The sequence below is a fragment of the Thamnophis elegans genome, chromosome 3, assembly GCF_009769535.1.
Source record: "Thamnophis elegans isolate rThaEle1 chromosome 3, rThaEle1.pri, whole genome shotgun sequence".
NCBI lineage: Eukaryota > Metazoa > Chordata > Lepidosauria > Squamata > Colubridae > Thamnophis > Thamnophis elegans.
Window position 1 is genome coordinate 403,679 of NC_045543.1, and position 15,575 is coordinate 419,253.

General features: G+C 38.9%; 1 protein-coding gene across 3 annotated transcripts in view; it reads left to right on the forward strand.

Moving 5' to 3' along the window:
- SNTG2 (syntrophin gamma 2) overlaps positions 1 to 15,575 on the forward strand; it is a 228,335-nt gene that overhangs the window by 70,607 nt on the left and 142,153 nt on the right. The window lies entirely within an intron of this gene.

Here is a 15,575-nt window from a genome sequence, read left to right on the forward strand (position 1 = left end):
TTCCTAGTTGTTTTTCACTTGTGTTTTGAGCTCCAACATAAAACTGCTCGTTTTAATATGCTTTTAACTGCTTAATAGTATTTAAATATCCCACCTCTATCATATTTTACCTCCTTCATTCTTACCTCTTCTGTTGTCATTTTGACAGGGAATGTTCATTTCAAGAGGTTTTTATTGGGGGGAAAACACATGTCAAGCTAAACATTTTCACAGTATTTTCATGAACATCTCAAACTACCAATTGCAGTGTGTTTTAAAGTATCGATTACTTCTTATTCTCCTGTACTGTTAGATAGGTACTTAAATAAAATGGAGATCTTTTATATTTTTGAATGGGTCTATTTATTAATAAATTGTATGTAAAGAATGTTCTATTTAGTTTAAAAGACCTTTCAAACATCTAGGTATAAAATATGTTAGTGGGGTTTTTTAAAGCATGTATCCCAGAGGAAAGGAAGTCCACAGGTAGCCCTCAACTCTAATTGGGATAACTCAGTCATTAGGTGAAGCAGTCACTAAGTGAAAAGTCATGTGAGCATAATTGTGCTAAATATTTTACTTCTGGTTTCCTTTCCTTCCCACCCACAGAAGGACACAAGCCCAAAGACCTAAGTGAGCCCAAAGGGAAGTGGGGGGGGGGGAAAGTTTCCAGAATTTGACTCCCGAGGAAGCCTGGTATAAAAGCCAATATTTGCTCTTCCCCTCTGCCCTTCGGGAGGCTCACCCTAGTGCTGGGATCATTAGAAAGAGGCAAATTAATGTTCGTAGTTACATTAATTGTACAGACTGCAAGGGACCTATACACACCCAGAGGAAAATGCTGTTTGCCTGACATGCTCACTGCGAGCCACTTAGGCAAACCCTGAAGAAGGAAGTCATTAACCTGCAGCCGTTTGACACTATGATGGTGCTGGACAGTGGCGGTTCTAAGATATCTCTGGAGTTCCAGACATTTCACCACCTAAGGCTCATGTGACCCCAATCTGGACCTTGAGTTTCCCCTGTCTGCATGCCCTTCCCTAGCCCCTCTATGCACCAGGTACTGCAATATATCAAGGACAAGCCATATTTGAAACTGATTTGGGACTTACATATTTAAGGCAGCAGCTGTGACCCAACTGCAGCCATTAATAGCAATAGCATGTGGACTCATATACCGCTTCCCAGAGTCAGCATGTTGTCCCCAACAATCTGGCTCCTCATTTTACCGACCTTGGAAGGATAGAAGGCTGAGTGGATCTTGATCTCAGCCAGGATCGAACTGTGGGCATCAGCAGAATTAGCCTGCAACCACTCCGTTCCAAGAACTTCTTCCCTTTTTGTTAGCACTTTTTAGGGAAGCGAGATGCACTGTAGAAAAAAGCAACACTGCGAGGGGTGGGGGGGAACGGTCAGGCACAGGACAATGGATGCTAAATGGATATAATGATGGACACATGACAGACAGAGATGCTGCAAAGATCATAAATGGTGGCAATGAACCCAGAGTTGCTTTTTCATCACCATTCGTGACTGCAGTTGGTGCCCGAGATAATTGTTAATATGACAATTTCTCACTTTTAAATAGTTTATTTATTTTCACACTAATTAATTCATCAAAAGTCAAATTTGTTTATTGTTGACTTAATTACTTGTTACTTTAAATCTATCCCTGTCAGGAGCTGTAAAACGGTTGAATGGACAGAAAAAACATCTTGTTATCTATGTACTTTTCTACAATAACTAAGAGCTCGTTTCATATTAAAACGCTGTTGTAGTAGAAAACTTAAGAGAGCTCTGTTGAATCCTGTGCTCACAGTGTATTGCGGTGTGCAACGTAGCATCATTTCAACGACTGTAGAGAGAAAAATTCTAGACTTGATTTGGGTATTTGCCATGAACTCATGACCATCATTTCTTTTTACAAAAGCATTCTCCATTAACATATGGCGTTGCTTTCTTTTTCTAATTCTGATTACAAGCTAGTGAATAGATAGTAGCAAGCAAGGATAACGCTTTAGTTACAATTGTTTAAGTCAAGTGCAGTTCAGATCAGTACTGGTTATGTCATTTCATTAAACACACCTCTTATTTGTTTCAAATCCAGCTTGTTTGCTTACATGCAAAAAATAATTCCACATCTTTTCAGGAGGGGTGTGTGTGTGTGTGTGTGTTTGTGTGTGTAATTAGAAGTTTCATCAATTTCCTTAGATTTTAATGTCAGTTTGTTATAAATATGACACAGTTCACTGAGCTGTTGTGTCTTTTAAACACCAGGCAATTGGCGTTATTTGCACAAGGATCGACTTGTATTACTTTCTCTTCTAAAAGCATGCTATTTCTTTTCTATTGTCATAACAAAGCAAAGATATGACAAGGCATATTTACTTTTCCACCATATATTCAGAAATATACTGTATTTCTCTTTCAAGTATAGAAATTTCAGCATTTCTTGAGTTGGTGAAAACAAACATATGAAAGTTGTGTGAATTCAAGAAAGCCGTAAGAGAGAAACAAATGTGTTATTGTTTGGTTTACAAACTGGACAACCTGCTAGTAAATCCTCAAGGCACCATTTACATAAAGTATGTGAAGAAACTCCTGGGAATGTAAACAATCCACAACCAGTTTCAAAATATCTGATTATTATTTTTTTTTGCAGATTAAGCTGTGATGGAGTCTAAAAATTAAACTGAAAAACAAGCTTAGTTCTGCATTTCGTATATGTAAAGTGAAAAGGAGAAATTTCCATTGCAACAAAGAGTTGTTGTAATGATGTCAATTCAGTACTATTATCAAATTGAAATGAGATTAAAACAGTCTTATGCACAGAAAATGTGCTGCAATTTATAATTACATATCAGAAAATGATAAAAGATTTGTATGAGCCACTGATTTGGTCCATGCCCATTTAGGTTCTTTTTTCAGGGGTTCAGTTCAGTGCACCAATTAATCCACTGGTAGTCCCTGATACACAACCACAATTGAACCTAAACTTGGGACGGTTACAAAAGGTGTCCACATGACCTCAGGACAGTGTAACTGGAGTAAATAATACCAGTTACCAAGTGCCTGAATTCTGATGATGTGGCCATGGGGGTGCTGCAGTGGTTCTAAGTGTAAGGCTAGATCATAAGTCACTTTTTTCAGTGCTGTTGTAACTTGGAGCAGTCACTAAATGAATAGCTGTAAGTCGAGGACTACCTGTATAACTTTGGAGAAGAGTATAGTGTTAAAGGGGTAAATATGATAAGGAATTATGTTAAAATGTGATATTTAATTTTTATGAAAAACACCAGCTCTGTTGTATGGAAGTTCGACAAAGAAAATTATGTAGAGGAAGAGAATGTTAAGCACTTAATGAATTCAAGAGATAAGCATTGCATCAAATCTTGTATTTTTTTTTATTCTAAACTTAAGATAAAGCAAAGACTTTTATATGATATAGAAATAATATATTAAATGGTTGAGCTAGTTTTATATTAATATTACATGAATATATTTCTTTTCCTTTTCTTTAAGTTTTAGTTCTTTAATTGCTATTTGTATGAATGTTTTACTATGCTCTCACTGTTATATTACTTTTTATATATTTCACCAATAAAAAAAAAATAGTAGATTAAAACTTTACTAGCTAGGAATTGAGGCTAGAGAAAGATAAGCTACTTAGTCCCAAAGGTGCTTTTTCAAGAGGCAGCTGGACTTTCTGGCTTTTCTTCGAAGACATTTCGCTTCTCATCCAAGAAGCTTTTTCAGCTCTGACTGAATGGCCAAACAAACTCACCCATCAGGACTAGATTCAGCAGTCCATGTGGATTTAAAAGAAAAAGGCCACTCTTGAAGACAGCAAAGTCCACATTTTGGACGTAGAGGACAGCTGGTCTGAAAGAGGGGTCAAAGAGATCATCTGTGTCAAAACTGAACAGCCTTCTGTCAACAGAGGGGGAAGGATACAGCATCATCTCTCTCCAGTCTACAACACAGTCTTTTCAACAGTTCCCAGAAGGCTCCACATCCATTTGCACCACTCAGGTGACCCTGAGGACACAGCTAAACTTCCAGGTGGCCTTAAGAACTCACTAAAAGAATGAAAACGACCAACTATCTGCAAGGAATATAAATCCTTCCATTCCCCACATCCAGTCAGAGCTGAAGAAGTTTCTTGGATGAGAAGCAAAATATCTTCGAAGAAAAACTAGAAAGTCCAGCTGCCTCTTGAAAAAGCACCTTTGGGACTAACTAGCGTATCTTTCTCTAGCCTCCTTTCCTCCAGGTATTTTGGAGCTCTTAACTCCCAGAATTCCTAACTAGTAAAGTTTTAATCTACTGCTTTCTTTCTTTCTTTCTTTTCTTTTTTTAGTGAAACCAGTATATCATATTAGCCATTCCTAAAAATGATTAGATCAGTAGTTATGCGACAAGGCTGAGTTTATTCCAAAAATAAAAGTTGCTTCTCTTCAAGCTTCCATATTTCAGGTGGTGCTAATGGTGATGTAGGATCTGAAGCCCAGAGGGAAAACCGGACAAGTCACTTTACACACAGAAGAAATACATTCAAAGTTAGAATAGATATTATCTAAGCCATGAGGGTTTTACTTCAAAATAATCACAAGATAAAGGTTACAGACTGAATCCAGAATTGGTATGTGGTGTTATTGGCATTGCGGTGCATTCAGTCTTCATGGACAAAGAAAGGGTTGCTTACTTCATCCCTTCACACAGTTCCCTTTTGAGATAAGCAATATTGTGCAACGTACACCAAAAAAAGTAAATAGTAAGCAAAAAAAAAAATGTTAAAGGCAAGAGATAAGAATTCTAGTTCATACCAGCATCCTTCACTATCTCTTTTCCATACTTTCTATTCTTCCACTATATGCATCTACAGTAATTTAAATGTTGCCTCTTGTCCTTTAGATTTCTCATTTTTAAAGCTCTCATCAACTTCCTAAAATGACTTCCTTGGGTTTTCTTTCCTCTTGACACATTGAGTTTTATTTTGCAATTTGTTCCTCATTCACTCCCTCAATACAAATAAACTAGTATCTCAATATGTTTCTTTATACTGGTTGCTCATTTTTGTATTTGACTCACTACAATTTATTACCTTTAGATTTTTGTCTTTTCTGGTTTTACAGCAGTTCTTAAATCACTGATCCCACTGTATTCAGTTTACTTTTTATGCTTCTCCTGACATACTCAATTCTTTTTTACATAGAAGAAGGTAGAAAGAAGCATGTTCTTATATACACCCAATTTTGCTCCTTTCAACAAACATTTACTCCACTCAACAGGCCATATGCTGCACATACTTCCTACTATATTTTTACACATATTTTCATGCTTTACAATTTTTCATCCATTTCCCCATCATTAATAAACATTCCGTCAAACATAACTATTTTGGTGCTTGACGGATTAATCTGTTGCTCAGTCTTGAATCATTTGCTAAGCATTTAATTTATTCTCAAGTTTGTTTAATTTCCAATATATACTGTCCTTGAACAAACAGCCTTCAACCTTTGATTTGCACGTACATTATATCTTCCTATTCTTTTCTCATCCTCGTTTTTTGCAGAAGTCATTACGTTATATGTATTTTTCTCACACAATTTATTTTGCTAATTATTCCACCAAACAGCCGTTCTTTCTGATGCATTGATACATTTGCATTGCATTGCTCAGTCTACGTTTGAGTAGGCAATAGAAAGATTAAACTTGATAAAGCAATTGGACTCTTGTCGATAAATATTATGCTAAACTATTATGTTTATGTTAAGATTTAAGTGGTTTCCCCGTAGAAGTTACAAGTAAAACTAAATGTATTTAAGTTAAGTTAGAAGTCAATGAAAAACCTATACTGGACTGTAAAGTCTTACTTGACCCTATGGAATACCATTAATAATAAATTAAATAATCAGGTTCATCAATATGACTAATGGTAAGATCTGAGTTTTGCTCACTTTGGGACATCAGTTGCTGATGATTTGTTCTTTTATAGCTTATTGCTGTTTGAGAGGAATGGGATATCTTCTAAATGTGATGTTTTTGGAAAATTGGTGAAAATATTCCAGGGCTGGCCAGTGAAGCTGTCCAACAGTACACACACACACACACACACACACACACACACACACACTGAGAGGAAGGGGGGAGGGAGATAGGTCCCAATCACCTCAATTAGGCATCAAAGTAATCAAAGGCCCATTTAAAAACAAAAGTTTTGAGTTTCTTCTTGGAGACCAAAAGCATGGGGCTAATTTGCTACCGGGGGGGGGGGGGGCTTCATGTTCCACAATGATGGGGCTAAGACAGACTTCAGTTTGACTCCTTGCCTATGACCCATCACCTCTCATTGAACAGGTTTGTGAATTTTGTTTCCTTTAAGGTCATTATTACCCAAAAGGGCTTATACCTGAATATCACTGAACCTTGTTTTGCCCCATCTCTTGATCTGTCCAACATTGTTGACTTTTTTTTTATTTTTAATATATTTTACCATACTCAAAGTGACATTCTTAAAGTTCATTCTGAGCATTTATTATTGAATTCAAATGTTTGCTTCTAATTTTGAGCAGAGAATGAAGTTAGCAATAATCAATCATATCTAATTAGCTGGTGACACACTGCGTTTACTGTAATTAAACAAGCCATTACTGCTTACTTTCTCATGATTAAGATCACACAGATTGAGAACCAGCTGTTAATCACTCCTGTTCCAAGGCTAATGTCATTAACATTAATGCCTGCATTATAACCGGGGGCTGTTTTTTAATACTGTAACCCTTTTAGTTGAGAAACTTGATATAAGTAATGAATGAAGCAAATCATATGGCTGTATAGAGGAAGAGTTTTCAAACATGATAACAATATCATGTATGAATTCCTGCTCACCCTTGATTTGAATATGAGAAACAAAGATGGCCTGGATAATGGGTGGGGAAAAAGCAGGTTGTGTCAGGGAGCTGATCATCTCACTATTTTTCTCTCTAAGTTTCTTAGCTGGCTTTATTAGGCAATTTTCCTCCAAAACTCCTTGGTCTTTTCTCCCCCCCCAAAAAAAAATCATAGAATGCCAAATCAGGCCACACCTTCTTTGCATCAGGCCCACATCAGTGACCAAACACTGTGTGGTCAGAAGAAGATCAGGGAACAGATTTTGGGCCTGTCCCGCTGGATCAAATCACAGGAGACAAGAAGGAAAAAGATGAAAAGTCGAACTGCATGAGCCAAAATCACCTGCCTTCTGCAGAAACCTATCCATATCCTTTTCACCAAGGTTGAAGCCAAGGCTACACTATAGTCTAACTCTACCCCCTCGTGCTTCTATCTTACAGGCCAAACAGTTAATCTAACCAATTCCTCCATAGCATAGGAGCCCCTTTCAAGGCACAATATAGGGAGCCTTATGGTGAAACTAATCTGGACAGTGCCTGGTTCTCAACCTCAGCCATGGTGGTCGTCACAAATGTGAAGAACTGGAATATAGACTTTAAATTAAAATCAATTCTAATATTAGGCCTGTTCAGAGGCGTCTTGTTTGCAGAGATAGTAGATGAGATCCAAATCGAGCCTGAGAACAAAATAGCCAATGTTCAATGTCCAATAAAACTACAAATAACCTGATCCCCCAAAAACACAAAAGCAAAGGCAGCAGATACTAACACAAACATATTTTCCCATCTGTTACTAAAGCAGATTGTACGTAAAAGTACAGAACATCCAAAGAAACCATACCAGCCTCACCCCCAGTCTATGGAAAAACCCTTTCCCCTAATATAGAAAGATGGGCACATAGACAGTGACCATCTCCAATTACAGATGGGTGTGGGGGCTAATAGATCATATGATTGTGTGATAACATTCAGACTCCCCCCCCCCCCACACGGACATATTACTTTAACCCATCCTTCATGTTTGTCAAAGCAACCAAACATCGCATGGTTTGCAAGAGCATCAATCACTTTCTCAACATACAGGTGAAGTGTCCGTTCTAGGAAAGATAAGAAAACCCCTCCCAGACATGCCATCTGGCCCCGAAACTATTAACCACCATGTCAATACTGTAGGTTCTGGGTAAAAGAAATCTGCAATCTATCACAGAATGCCTCTAGGACAAAAAAGCCCCAAACCCCAGCGTCCTAGGCAGGGCAAGAATATCCTTCAACTACCGTGTGTCACTTTGATGCCTTGCTAGAAGCCAACAGAGAGAAATAAGTTCAACAGCTGATAGTGTCAGTTTGTTAGACTCAATGAGGCCAGGCCACAAGACCCATGCCAGTTTCCAGATTGGATGATCATCTTCATTGTTGCAACACAACAGATGAGGTCTCATCCCCTCAAGTATATACTTGTAGAGAGTATAGAGGATGGCCTTGAAGGAGAACAGAAGGAATATCTGTTACCAAGGCAATTATCAGATAAATGTCTTGACTCCAGACTAAAAGTAGTTTATAAAAATGCCTCAGATAGCGCATTTCACAGAAAGAAAAAGAATGAAGGGAAAAACATTCAAACTTGGAAGACTGACGTTGGCCTGTAAAGTAGATTAGACTGAAAAACATACTGCATGCATTTAAAGCTACTTTTATTTTAAAAAGGTAAAGATTTCCCTCGATTCTAGAGGGCGGTGCTCATCTCCGTTTCTAAGCCGAAGAGCCAGCACTGTCCAAAGAGGTCTCCATGGTCATGTGGCCACCATGACTAAACATTGAAGACACACGGAATGCTGTTACCTTTCTACTTGCATTTTTACATGCTTTCAAACTGTTAGGTTGGCAGAAGCTGGGACAAGTAACAGGAGCTCACTCCATTATGCAGCACTAGGGATTTGAACCGTTGAACTGCTGACCTTTCTGATCGACAAGCTCAGCATCGTAGCACTGAGCCACCGCATCCCTAGTTACAGATCCCTGCATCCTATATACACTCTGCAGTGTTCCTCTCCTTCTAGAACCTACTAATCCAAGAATCTTGGGGGTGCCTGGCCATCCCAATAAAGGTGAGGATCTTCTTGAAGTAGTGTCTTTTGAAAGCTCTAAACCTTCCATCTGCTTACTCTGCAGTAGCCAAAGGTTTAGAAGGATCTCCAGTTCTCAGACCTGCTCCTTCAGGGAGGGTGACACCCTATCCACAGTTATTACCAAAGAAGATAGCCAACTGGTTTATGGACAATTGGCAAGTTTGTTTTGTTGGGATCAACTTCAGTATATATCTTCCCATTCAGATCCTTATAACCCCAAGACACCCATTCAAGACTTTTGAGATGTAAGATCATGCCCCGTGTATTTGATGAAATTTGTGTATCATCTTTTTTACCAAAGTTGAATTATTTGAGAGCTGCGTATATTTATTCCTTACTATGCGGTCTTAACTCAGGTTTTTTATATATGTATTGTTTTTAGTTGTTATGGATAGTCCTTGGTTAACTAGAGTGGGGATTGGGATTGGGAACTCCATCATCTAAGAGACACAGTTGTAGAGTACAATATCATGACTTGTAGCAGCAATTCAGGCAGTTCTAGTTGTGGTCATTAAGCGAATGCTGCACAGTTATTAAGCATGACATGTGATCATCAATTGTGACCTCCTGCAGGCTTCCCCATCGACTTCATTGGACGACGGCAGTGAAGGTCACGAATGCTGATGATGTGACCCTGGGGACAACGCAACAGCTGCAACTTTGAATACGGGAGATAAGTCTCCTCATTCAGTGTTGTAGTGATTTTGAATAAGTTACTGGTTGCTAACTGGGAACTACCCATATATTTTACCTTATCCCATTCAGGATTTTTGTTTATTTGGTGTTATATCTCAGTGGACATGTATTGAATGGCCTCAATACTTTTGAAGACCAGGTGCTCTGAAGTAGATTCTTTTGCATTTTTATGTAATGAAGGCCAGGTATAGATTTCAAGCAAAACCATCACACCTTTTCCTCTGCTGACCTCATTCCTGGCTCAGTGCAAAAAGGACAATGAGGACATTGGGGAAAAAGTATTTGTAGTGCAGATGAAGGAAGGTTTCCTGGGCGAGGGGAGCAGGTCATGCTGAGATGGCCTCGAAATCTCCCTTCAAGATAAAAGTAATATGGTTCTTTTGTGTATCTTACCTAAAAGAGGAAAATAAATAAAGACAGCCCCTGACAACCTTCATACACATAAACATATATGAGATATGATATCTAGCTACACCTTTCTCTTTAAAAAAAAGCCTACATCTCCTGAAAAACCTCAGGAATCCTTCCCTCTCTCTCTACTAAGCTCAGCATATTTAATCAGAGTTATTCCCCCACAGTTTATTCTGTAAGAGATTATTAATGTCTAGTTGTGTCTAGAGAATCGAGAATGAAATATTTATTATGTCCAGGATATTATCATGCCCCTCACCTTAGTTGATTTTGGAGAATATGGGTGGAGTGCATTAAGTATATATCCCTAATTCTGTGAAGAATTCCTATATGCACGCAGGGCAGCTGTTCAGAAAAGGACATTTGCATAACTTGGGACAGCTTGCTTACATCATCCCATTTCTCTCCAGGTGGATTCATTCAGTTTGCATGGAAGGAATACTCAAACAAAATCCCACATTCTGATACCCACCACAAGTCCCTGACATGATATTTGTGCAACCCCCCCTCCCCTCGAGAGAAAAAAAAGAATGGTTTCGTTGGTGCTACAATTAGGGAAGAAATAAATATGCATATTAATTTAACATATAGCATATAGAACAATGACAGTATCTTATAATTTTATGAAATAAATCTATTTCATATTGTTTAGCATTGCACAATTCCTGACAAGAGTTTTTTTTGAAGACTGCCACTGTCGTTCACCAAAGTCAGATTAAAAAAAATAAATGAAGGACTTTTTCACGCCTTAAATAATCTTAAATTGTTTGTAAAATATTGCAGCTTGCAAAACACTGGCAATCTTTTTAGGTTGCTTTTGGCTTTCTCTCGCAGCGTTGGTTTTTGTAAATCTCTCTTTCCACTCTTCTCATTTCTTTCCCCTCTGTCGTAATTCTCTCTGCATTGAATGTCAGGTGAGATGATCAGAACTTACCATGTATTCTTTTTAAATTCAGGAGCAACAGAAATGTGTATAGTACTCCTCCTTTTTCTATTAACAGTGCTGGGGAGTTGGGCTGAAAGAAACACCTGTGAATTTCTGTGAAAGTACACTTGAAGTTGGATCTTCCTGACACTAATTCAGTATCTTAACTAGAAGACTGCATTGGCTGTCCAGGCATAAAAATAGTTAGTTAATTAAATGCTGCTGAGTTGGTGCCCACTGATGTACAGAGAAATGTGCAGGATTTTGACCTATTCCTTTTAGTAACCTGTAACTCCTCCAAAGCCATTACCAGCATTCTCTTTGAGCTTGCCTATCTGCCTTAGTCATTGTCATCTTGACTTTGCAAAGCAAAATCATGCTTTTCTAATTCCATTATCTGTTCACGTAGTGAAATGCCCAAATTACAGGAGCTGTACCTTCAAATTAAGAAGACATGGTTGTTCGTTACTCTAAAGCTACATCAAAGCGTAGCTTGTTCACATAAAAGATGAAGGCATATTAGAGTTTCATTCTGATGAAAGTGCACTTGCTACTTTTGATTATATTTGAGAGGTATTTTTCTCCCTCGTGTTTGTATAGAAATGAAATATCTCATTTCCGAAACGTGGAGTCGGCTGGGACATAAAGAAAACCTCTTTATCTCAGTTTGGAAACCAAATCCATTATGAGCCAGTTCCCTCCTTCAGTGGTAAAGGCATCCTATAGCTATTCATTGACCGCAAGACAATGCATGGTTATTTGCCAACATGAAATGCGTGCAGATTATTGTTTATTTTATGAATTTTCAACCTCTTTTGAGGATTTTTAAACAGACAAAATTTTCAAATGACTCCAATCTCAAACCGGATTTACACCTATATCTCGATGAACCCCCCAAATTTTAAAAAGTTACATTTATATGTGTTTGTATTTTTTCTTTATTGAAAATACTTTTCAGGAATTGCTTTATAAGTAGTGGATCCTATGTTCCCTGAAACCACTCAGATAAGATGAGGCTTTCCATATTTAATTTAAAAAGAGAGCTTTTGGATCATCCACAGTAGAGACGGCAAGATTCAATTTTGTTCTGAGATTGCAGGCGAAGCAGCCAGGAGACTTTGTCTTTTTTATTCACTGAAAAAGTCAGCGTCTTTCCTCTTGAAGGCCGTATTTCTTTCTGACGAAAGCTTCACACTGATGTTCTTTGACCCAAGTCATAGTTTGTATAATTAAAGATTTTGCACAACAATCCACAAAACATAGTTTAAAGCATACCTTCCAAACATACCAATCACAAGACCTCACTCGACACACCCACACCGAATCCCTCACAAGACCCATCACAAGATCCTTAACTGGTGTGACTTCCCCATCACTGACCACATAAAGCCTTTAAAGCAGAAGGACACAGATATCCCCTAAACTCTGCTGAAGATGTTACCTAGCCAGGTAATGAAACATTCAGAAATCGTCCCACATTCCTGGAGAACGAACCCTTACTCTCACCCTAAACCCATGTTACAGATATTTGCCACCATCGCAAACATACCCTTATTCCCAGCACTAGATCCAATATTTTCATAGCCAGCCTGGGGAGAGACTGGGTCTTCCCAGCCCTTTGAAGGACAAAAAGGGCAGGAGCCCCTCGGATCTTCAGGGTGAAGCTGTTCCAAAGGACTAGGTGGCCACCAAAGGTCGCCTCAGAAGTCCCATCAGATGGCAACATTCAAGGGAAAAGATTTGGAGTGCAGGTCTGTCTAAGTTAATCGCATGGGCAGATATCTTCCGGGAGAGTTGGTTCCACAAGTAACCTGACTCTCTGCTGTGTAGGGCTTTAAAGATGATAACCAGCACTTTGAACTGCAAGTGGAAGCCAGTGCAGCTCATACAACAGTAATGTTGCCATGTGACAACCCAAACCGAGTGCACTATTGCATTCTGGACCAGTTGCAGCTTCTAGATGGTCTTCCAAGGGCATGGGAGTAGTCTGTATAGGAGGGTGATTAAAGCATGGGTGACCACGAGCAAGCCCTCCTGGCCAGGAATGAGTTCAATTAGCACACAAGATAGATTTATGCAAAGGTCCCTCTGGCTGTGGGGGCCACCTGCTCTCCCAACAGGAGCCGTGAGTCCAAATCAACCCCAAATTGTGCACCCCATCTGTATGAGGGAGTGTTATGTCATCCAGAGTCAGAGATATCAACTCCCCTGATCCAGGAGGTCAACCACCCCATGTTGCTAGGGTTTAGTCGCAGCTGGTTTCTTCCATCCAGGCCCTTACAGCCTCCAACCAGACTAAGCTAGGATCTGAGTACTTTCACAGCGTTATAAAACTATTAAATACTCTAAATGAAAAGCAGTCCTCTCTTATTTCTTGGGATAAGTAGTAAGAGAAGGGGGAGAAGAAAAGGGAAAAAAATCTATTTTTAACCTACATTATTCACCAAACCTCTCCATACTTTTTAAAAATCTCTCATCAATTTCATCTGATTACAACTTTCCTAATCTTCCCCTTCCTGTCAACCTTTTCACAGTTCCTTCACAGGCAGTTCTACTTTATTGTACCCAATGCCAGCAGTAATTATGCCATATATTTGGCAGTTTGATCCTCATTCATTCTCTTTATATGACCGTACTATGTCTATGTACTTTTTGGTACACATTCATTCTTGAGTCTATCCCTTCTGTTTTACAAAAATGTCTTTTTAACATAGCACATTTCTAACACATTCAGCTTAGTGTTTATGTTTTACCCAACATACCCGGTTTTCACTTCCATATGACAAAGTATACAGATACATGCTACCGTGTACTTTTAATTTTTTAAAAGAAATGTTCATTATCTTAATTCTCATTCTCTTAATTCTCATTCTCTCATTCATTCATTCATTCATTCATTCATTCTCATAACACCCACCATCTTTTGGGCAGCCTTCCATCACGTTTCTCTGCCAACTTCTCATAAGCAAAGTCAGTGAAGAAGCCCTCTGTCGTTGTTTTATTTGAGGGTGGGCGGGTTTCCCCCATTCATGGCCATTCTGGTTCTTTTTTGATGCTCCTGGCTCAGTGTCGAATTATTGTCACCTGCATGTTTTATTTCCATTACATCCTACCCTTATCACATTCATCAGCCAGTCTTCAACTCCATATTCACATAAAATGTTCCATAATTCAAGTTTATCATATACTTTATCTAAAAAGCATGCAATAAATTTTATTACTTTGTTGCTTCCTTTGCCGATATCTGACATTTCTACTTGTATTTTCAATATAATGACAGATAAAAAATGAATACTTGGTCAGAAGTCTTGTTTCTTGCAGACTTCCTGCATAATATCAAAACGTTATCCTACTTCGGAAAATTTAATGCAATGCTTATCTTCTTCAGTTTTAATTCAGATATGCTTTTCCCCACCTCAGAGTTTTACTTTTATACTAAGTTTTTATAATTTTTAGGTTGTAGAAATGTTTTTAAATCTAAGGTCAAAACTCTGCAGTAGTTTTGTAAAATGTTGAAGGAAGAAGCAGGATCATGTATATTATTCTTGCACTGCCCAAAGATAATAGAGGTCTTCAGGCTGTGATGGCAGTTGGGACCAGCATTCCCATGGCTAACAAAGGCAGTCTTAAAAGGTAACATCAGGTAACTGCATTGCTTAGCAACAGCAGCCCCGATTGCCATTGTAATCCCAGGAAGTGTGGGGTCGTTAAGCAGGAAGAGGCAGGAGCACAGGGGGCACATGGGTGACGTGTGAGAGGGCGCTGTGGGGAGACTGGACGACACCTTGAGTGGGTCAGCAGGAGCTACAGGAGTGAGAGTGGTGCTGCGGATGTGGGGGGGATGCTATGGACCTCACACTCCACAGTACAGGGCGGGGCATAACCTTTTCCTAGGGGGTCACAGCAACACTTGTAATAACAACACAAATAATTCATACACCATTCGAAAGCCCATCAAAAACTGAGTTTATTGACACGATTTAATAGTCAGTATGACCACCATTAGCCCTTCGAACAGCATTCAAACGAGGTGGATAAGAACACAACAAATCTTCAAACAGTTCTGTTCGATTTTCCAGATTTTTCAACACAGTTTCCAAATTCATTCTCAAAGTTTCAACCGAATATCGATTTTGACCTTGCTCCTGAATCATCAGAGCTTCCACTTCATCCTTAATTATGGCCCCAATGTTCTCTGCCGGATTGAGATCTGGCGAATTTCCCGGCCAGACGTCATTCGTTTTCCATGAATTTGAAGGATTTCTTGGGCCACTTTTCGGTTTCCTTTTCGTTGTTTGCGACTGCCAGTTGCAATGATGGCTTTGCTTTCTTGGGACAGTTGCAGAGGACGCCCTTCTCCAAATTTTGTGAAACATTCTTGGGCTGTTTTGTTCCAATTATCAGTAACCCAATCCGGATGACGTTTCAATTTGTTTGCAATCCATTTTTGATTGATAAACGTCGCTCCAGCATCGCGAGCCTCTCGAAAGGCAATGCATTTTATTCTGTCAATGATCCTTTGTTCTTCCGAATCGAATTTTCCAG